General features: G+C 47.1%; 1 long non-coding RNA gene across 1 annotated transcript in view; it reads left to right on the top strand.

The window, feature by feature from the left end:
* Window positions 1-5351, top strand: part of LOC108495298 — a 21582-nt gene extending 16231 nt beyond the window's left edge. Inside the window, exon 4 of the long non-coding RNA XR_001874061.1 lies at window positions 5047-5351. This is a non-coding gene — a long non-coding RNA (uncharacterized LOC108495298). The remainder of the gene's footprint in view (window positions 1-5046) is intronic.
* Window positions 5352-8092: the final 2741 nt, after the last annotated feature.

The raw sequence follows: 8092 nt of genomic DNA, 5'->3' as shown, positions 1-8092 counted from the left end.
TTTTCTACCCAACTGAGAAAGCGGAAAGCAGGCTGGAACACTCTCGCAGGGTGAGGTTTGTTCTTCTCTGCTGCGTATCTGAGGATGGTCAAGAGTAACTTGGGAATGAAAACTGAGTTAGGGGGTTCCTGCCATCCGGTCCAATGTGGCCCAGCCACCACGGCTGTTCTCACTGACCCCAGTCTGAAGCAGACACTCTCATTGACTGAAACCAAGTGAAATGATGAAGGCAGAGGGAAGCCTGTCTCCCTTGGAGCAGAAGGAACAGGACAGAGGCATGATGATTCCCCAGCAGATGGCTTGTCCACAGAAACCAATGCTGGTTTAATGAGTTGTGCTCTGCACGCCTCCCAGAGGGGAGCAGTAGCAAGGTAAAGATTTCAAAACTTAGCACTTCAGGTCAGGATTTGAGAGCTGCTTAAAAACCAAGCAGTGCCTAGGAGGTCTGACACAGGCAGAAAGAACAGTTCAGCACCCTGGTTGTCTTCATATTCTCTGCTTGGGCCATTTTACTCCATTTTGGAGGGAGCAGAGGCAGGAAGAATAGGAAATGCTGTGATGTAGCTTGTTTAGCACCATGAAAGTTCCTCCAGACTGCAGCCAAGCAGTGTCTCTGATACACAAAGTGCCTGCTGTGTTTTGTAAGAACACCCTGGTGCTTTCAGACCCGCTGGTGGGGCTGTGCTTTGATTAACAGTTCCACATGGTCTCATCTGCTGGGATTAACCTGGTCACTACAATCACCTTTGGCATTCACAAAGGAGCAATCCTCTGCTGCCTGAGGTCTGTCTTCCAGCCTCCCTCTTGCTGACAGTCTGTGTCTCCTTCTGCTCCTGCCTTGCCTCGTATCTTATTTTTCATCCCTGGGCGAGTAGCACCTGCCTCTGCAGATCCCTGTGAAGACACGTTCATCTTGCTTGTTATCTCTGGTGTGGCAAGGATGGCTCCCTTGTTCCTGCAGCTCCCACTCCAGGTACTGCAGTGTCCATCAAAAGGTGCTGGTGTGTCCTGACTGGTGGCTCTGCATCCCCAGGTCAGCTCGAAGAGCCTGGAGAGTGTGACATCTACACAGCCAGACACTGGTCCCTTCTGGGGGTCAGTGTCCTGCTGGGGTGAAGGTTGTAATTCCCAACATATTAGGGAAGCAGCATGGTCCAGCGGACTGAAACAAGACTGGGAAGCAGGAGATGTTGGTGTTCCTCTCCTCCAGACAGCTGGGGGATGCCAAGCACTCTTGTCCCTCCAGCAGCCCTGGCTCCTCTCAGCACCTGCAATTCATGCTAAGGGACAGCTGAGCTGGGAGGAACAGGTCAAAATTCTGGTCACAATAACCTGGTTTTCCCTCCTTGGTCTGGGCCTCTTTTCTGAACCCTGAAGTTGGAAAATGCAGTTGTGATTGTGGCTTGAAAAACTCAGCTGGATAAAATATTAATCCTTTCCTGGTGTAGTTAAAGACACTGCAATCCTACTCTCAATAAATGGGGTTTGGGTTTTTAGGGGGTTTTTTTGGTCGTGTTTGTTTTTTTTGTTGTTTGTTTGTTTGTTTGTTTTGTTTGTAGGTTTTTGCTTGGTTGTTTTTTGGTGGTTTTTTTAGGTTTTTAGGTTTTTTGCTGTTTAACTTGGCCTTTGTGTGCATGAAATGTAGTGGAATGGATTACAGATGTGTGCAAAGATCTGTAAATAGCTGTTTCTTTCTTACAGCTGCGAGGGTACACTGTTTATCATGCTAAATGCATTTATTATTTCCTCCAGAATCAGCAATTGTCAAATATTTTAAAACAGATTATTTTTAAAAGTGAAGAAAAAAAATTCAAACAAGGTAACAGTTGGTCTTTTCTTTTTAAGATTTATGACTAACTAGTTGGGCATAAGCCAGGACCTGTGGAGAGTCTTCCACCCTTTAAAAATAATATCCCTGATTAAAATAATAATGCGAAGAAGCTACTTTTAAGAGCGTGCTTTTCTACCATTTTACTCTATCATAACCTTTCTACCTTACCTACACCCCCTCTGTAATGAATACAAGGAAATTCCTAGGAAATTGTTGTCACTAAGAAAAAAATATTAATAAACCACCAAACAAGACAGGTTACTGCTGGAAAGAAAGCATTCTCCTTCCAGGAAAAAATAGAGTTAAGTTGATTAAACAAGTGATTCTCCTTTAAGGAAAAGAAAAATGCATGATATTTTAGGGCAGTTCCTTGTAATGAATGCATGTATTTGACTTCAGTCATTTGTTTTAATCTTTGACCATTTCTGTAAGATATTAATGACAGGAGTTTGGACTCACTTGTCCCACTATGTCATGCCTGCTTACTCACTGTAGAAGAAACATAATTTTAAAATGAACTGAAATTAAATCAAATTTTTAAATGACAGGGTAAAAAATTACTTGCTATATTGTGCCCTTCAATGTAGTATGAATGTTTTCCAAATATTCTACGTGTGCTGCCTCCTCCTCAATCTACACTCTTAAGAAGTATTGAGTGTTTGTAGAGCTTGGCATCATGTCCCACCAAGGGTTGTGCTGCACCTCTTCTGCTTGGGTTTAAAAGAGGACTTTCCTGTCAGAGCCCATCCATGGGTTGTCACATTTCCAGGAAACAGGTAGCTCAGGGCTCTTGTGCAGCCCCCTCTTGGATTCCATCTTCTGGCCACAGCCCAGTGCCAGGGTGACAGGTCTTGCTTAGCCCTTGTTTATACAACTTCATGACTCTTATTGATGGGGACTTTAACCAAGTGAGTCGGAGTTCTGCTCGTTTTTTGGGACGGGGGCCCGCAGTTTCCCAACAAATTCTGCTGGTGGTGTTTTGGCGCCGAAGATGTGCACTAATTACCCTTCACTGCCTGGAATTTTGGCTCCCTCATCTCTCCCATATGGGCAGGATTACAATTGCTAACAAACTCGTAAAGATCCAAATCACACTTATCAAGCTCATACAACACTCTGTGAAAATACCATGAGTCTGCAGCATCCCTTGCATCAGGTTTGAACTGGGCTGAGCTGACAGAGCCCTGCGAAGAGGCTGCCAGCTTTGTCCCTATCCAGCTAAGCCTGGTGACCCCTTATTTGCACAAGCCTTATCAAGTCTACCTAAACTGCATGCAAATAGTTCCACTCATCTGGCCTGATCATTTGCCATCTGCCATGTGGAGCATGAAAAACGTCTTGGCCTCATGTACCTTTTCGTAAGGAAAATACCGTACGGAGCAGATAAAGCAGAGCATGCCATGGAGGTTTGGCAAATGTCTGGAGCCATCACTGCCTCTGCTAAGCTGGAGAGTGTCCAGAGTCAGCCTAAGGACTGCACCCAATTGAAGGATCTCAGCAGTGAGGCAGTTCTGTATCAGACAGGCATTTTTTCGAGGTTGATGGTTACCCACTCAGTTTTTGCCTCAAACCACCTAAATCAATCTGTTTTGTCTATCAGGGCCAGTAAAACCTATAGCATCATTTTTCTTAGCACCAGGCATAGGACCCCTGCACAAAAGCCCCCACAAGTGACCCCAGCACCAGGGAATGAAGGCCAGATGCTCCCAGAGCAGCACCTCCTGCAGACCTTCGGCTCTCTGCCATATCTGTGCGATGGGGCACATGTGGATGAACCAGAGATGGGACTAAACCCAAATTCTACATTTAAAAATCCCCATATTTTCTCTGGATGTGAGCAGCAAGGTCATCTGTAGGGAATGGGCCAGACACCCCCTGACTTGTGCTCTGATCCTCTGCCAAACCCAGACTCGTGCTCCTCAGGGCCCCTTGCAGATCCTCTCATCATGGAAAAAAACCCTCTGACTCCACTTCCAGACAGATAAAGATTTTCCATGTCCTGAGTCCCCTGATAGTTTAACCCCTTCTGTGCCTCAGCCAGTTATCATAGAATTATAGAATCAGAGAATGGTTTCTGTTGGAAGGCACCTTAAATATCATCCAGTTCCAACACCCCTGCCATGAGCAGGGACATCTTCCACTAGATCAGGTTGCTCAGAGCCCCATCCAACCTGGCCTTGGACACTTCCAGGGATGGGGCAGTCACAGGTTCTTGGAGCAATGGGTTCCAGTACCTCTCTACTCTCTGAGTAAAGAATTTATTCCTGGCATCTAATCTAAGTCTCTCCTCTTTTAGTTTAAAACCGCTACGCAGGAAAAGGGTGCAGGTGAACCAAACTGCAGGGGGTTGGTTTGGCAGGCTGCTCTTGCTGAAGCTGTGACAGCAAACCCAGGTTAAAAAAACCCCACACGTGCCCTCATTGTCCTGCTCCTATGCTGTGTAGGGGATATGTTGTGCAGGACACCTGCCTCTTCTTTGGGTGGGGACAAGCAAAAATCCATCTACATCTCCCTCCCTGCCAGCAGCGCTTGCTCACGCCCAGCACACACACGAGACCCCTCTGCCCTCACCATATGGGGTTTTACCATTTCCATAGCCTGCTGCACTCCACAGCTGCCTCCTTTGTCTCTCCTAAGCCCAGCCTCAGTTTTGCATACAGATGAATATGTGTTACATCTTGTGCTGGACGTAAGCAGTCCCCAGAGGAAGCCAAGGCACCACGGAGCCAGATATCCGTCATGCCCATCCCTGACACAACCACAGCGACCTTTGGGGCTGTCATGTGCCTTGGCTGGATTGACTCCCCTCACCATCACCAATTATCCTTTCCGTATGTGCACCTTCTGCCTTCATTATGCAAAGCTGTTCTGCTGCAGCTCCTCGCCAGCCAGCGCGGGGAACGTCCGCTCTTATCTTTTGGCGCCTGTGAGACAGCAGGGATAATGGAGGGACAGCTTATCAAAACAGGTCAGGGGCCCAGAGGGGCTGCAGGGCAGTGATCTCGGAGCAGGCACCCAGCGTGGCTGCTTGCAGGTGTGCTCAGGTGCCGCCTTCCACAGGTATTTTATAAACAGGGCACACCATCACATGTGCAGCAAATGCGCATTACAAAGCAGATAATTATGTGTACCAAACAGAGCCCTACAGGGTGCAGCTGGCCAGGGAAGGATTTTCTCAGCACATCTAACAGAAACCCTTTTCTTTTTCCTTTTAGGGAGAGGAAGTGCGTCTTCTGAAACTCCACTGAGCAGCCGCTGACATCAGGTGTAAGGCACATCTCAGCCACACCAGCTGCACAAAAGGGGTTTGTGGTATGTTAATAGGCCTTGTGAGACAACAACCCCTTGACATTTCAGCTGCTGCTGAAATGCAGAGCTCCTGGAAATGCACATGATGAATATAAAGACACCAAAAACACCCTGCAAGAGTCACGGTTCTCAAGGCATGTGGCTTTCCACCCAGGCACTTGACCAGATCCCCAGCTCAGGTGGCAGGAGCCAGCACACTGAAGTATTTGTGTGGTGGTTGTATTTAGTTCTGCTTTCAGGAGCTGTGGTGCAGAGCTGCACCCTTGTGTTGGTAGTGCTGGAAGTGCCCCCACCTGTATTTTCTTTAACTGGCACAGCTCGGGCACCCCATGGTGAGCACCAACACTAAGGAGGTGCTCTGAGCTTGTGGCCCTAAGCTGGGCCAGGCTTTCAAGTTATGAGCAACAGTTTCACTGTGCTTCGCTGAAAAGAGAAGGAAGGGACTGCTTGAACCTTAGTGCCAAGCTAAGCTTTTCTGGCTGGACACTGGCAGGTCCTGCAGCAGCGTCATTTCACCTGCATGGGAAGCACCCACATATCCTGGGCATTCTGGGAGACAACACATGGAAGCTGCAGAGATGCTGGGCTGTTGGTCAGGAAAATCCTGTGCTAGGCAGTCCCTAGGGGCTGTTCTGCACTGAGCCCAGCTCTTCTCTGTGATGGGTGTTTGCGTGCCAAGTGCCAGGTACCTTCCTTTGCACAGCAGGAGTGCTCAGCAGCAATGGAGATTCACTGTCTTTGAAAAATTCCACATCAAATAACAGGATAACATTCCTGATGAAAAATCTTGAATTATTTACAAAGGGCCTAGTGGTCATTTGGGCCCTGTGTGGTGTGGGCTTTTTGCTGGTGAGAACTGTGTTGTGTATGTGGACAGTCCACATGCTGAGAAAAGGAAAAGAAAATGTGAGTGTAGAAATGGAGATGACAGGCATCAAAAATGCATGAGCAAAGAAAAGTGTAATCTATTTAACAAGTGTCTGCCTTCCTGCAGTTGTGGTTTCCAGAGAACTTAATTAGCTGAAGGTTGAGCTCAATATTTTCTTAACTCACAGCCACCCAATGACTACGCTGTGGTTTTTCTATCCTTTGATAAAATCATTGTGAAAGTTCATGCTGCTAATGAAGAGTCCTGCTTCTCTTTTTCTAGGTTTTCTTCCTCCTTCCTCTGTCTTTCTCTGGACTGATGAGTAGGGAAGTCTGGGGATCTGAAACTGAGTGTCTCTTTGCATCGTTTCTGTGTTATCCAGACATGTTCACACAGGCAACTCTGATGCGTGTGCAACACTTGATGTCTGCATCAGGCTTCAGTTAGAGGGACTTGAAACAACTTCATGGAGATTGTGATCCAAGATTTAGTACTAAGAGCTCCTAAGCAGAGTGGTTATGTTGCCACATTTGGCGTGACATTGTGCCAAAGACAAACCCGCACTCAGCACGTTCTCCCTCTCAGCACAGGCACAAGTCTAGGGAGATCTTTCAGTCCTGTTCAGGCTGTGTATCAGTTTAGGACATCAAGCTGTCCACCTGCTACAACCTTTTTCCACTTGAGAACCATGGTATCAGTGTCTTTGATACAGACACAAGGTAACTGATTCAAGAGCACGTACGGGGGTAGTCGACTGAATTGCCCACGTTCCTCTTCTGATGGTTTGTCTGTGCCTAATTGCACTGCAAATCTCTCGTCGTGGAAGAAGTGGTTGATTTTCAGATTACTGAAGCGTGCCTGCTATCAGCCGAAGTTGTACTGCAAGAGCAGCATTCTCGCTGTGACCAGGCTGAGATCTGACTTCAGCCAAACCCTCTTCAGTCCCTCCAATGAAGTGCCAGGGCTGGTGCTGGAGCTGAGTTGCTCTGCCTTACATCAGTGGAGAAAACAGGGGCTCACAGGAGGGAAGAGAGGTGGGTTGAAATGCCTTCTGGGGGTGTATGTGCCCTCCTCTGCTGCTGACACAAGAGCGAGGATGGTGGATGCAGCTCAGCTGATGGCTCTGCTGGATGCGGCTGCAGCTGCAAAGGGGCAGCGCTTCACCAGCCCCATCCCCTGCCCACAGCTGCCCTCTCCCGGCTCCTCCTCTTGCATCGGCTCTGGCACTGACTTGACCCCTTGGAGAACCAGTTCAGCTCCTGAAAACAGCAGAAATGAGACTTCTTTTCTCCTCTGGGTTCACTGGAATCCATCTGCGTGAGCTGTGGGAGGGCAGCAGGATGGGACACAGAAGGGAGCTGGCCCGTCCTTCCTGCTTCAGCCATACCAGAAACCTTCACCCTTCAGATTTGTAAACTGGGCATCTCTGCCAGTGGCTAAACTTCACCAGGACAAGTAGGTCCTGACTATGTAAAAAGGATTTATATGAATTTAAGATTTCATCTTTTGCCTCCATTTACAAATGTGGACAGAGCTCAGATATGACTCACATATGAGCACTACAGGTAACATTTAATAACTGACCCCTTCTTGCTCTCTTGAATACACTTAGCTATATGTTTTCCTTCATTTCCCGAATTTCCTAGTTTTTTGGGTTTTTTTAATTTATCCAGATTCCTTGTCCTCCTTTCTATCCCCTTTCTTTCCCTGGCACACTACCTAACATTTTTGTGTCTGACTGATTGTGAAATCAGAGTAACAATACTGTGTACGTAAAAGAAATACTGGACATCTTAACCTTTGGAGGTACATGAACTCACTGTCCCAATTCCCACTGATATGTACTGAACTAGAAGAACTTTCAGAAGGGAAACAGGAGAATGGGACCACTGAACTCTCCAACTGTGCAAAAGATTAAAGTAATAGTCATAATCACTGCTGTAGTCACTTGTTTCTTATCTTAAAAGATAGTGTAAGACCTCCCAAACATGTCTGCGAGCACACTGAGATTTCTACCCACATTAATAACCAAAAATTTGGTTTGTTCTTGCAACTAATAAAATAATTAGCGGCAGTCACGTAAA

The sequence above is a fragment of the Lepidothrix coronata genome, unplaced genomic scaffold (genome assembly GCF_001604755.1).
Source record: "Lepidothrix coronata isolate B3197 unplaced genomic scaffold, Lepidothrix_coronata-1.0 Scaffold30, whole genome shotgun sequence".
NCBI classification, from domain to species: Eukaryota; Metazoa; Chordata; class Aves; order Passeriformes; family Pipridae; genus Lepidothrix; species Lepidothrix coronata.
The sequence above is the reverse complement of the archived record's forward strand: the minus strand, read 5'-3'. Positions and strand labels throughout refer to the sequence as shown.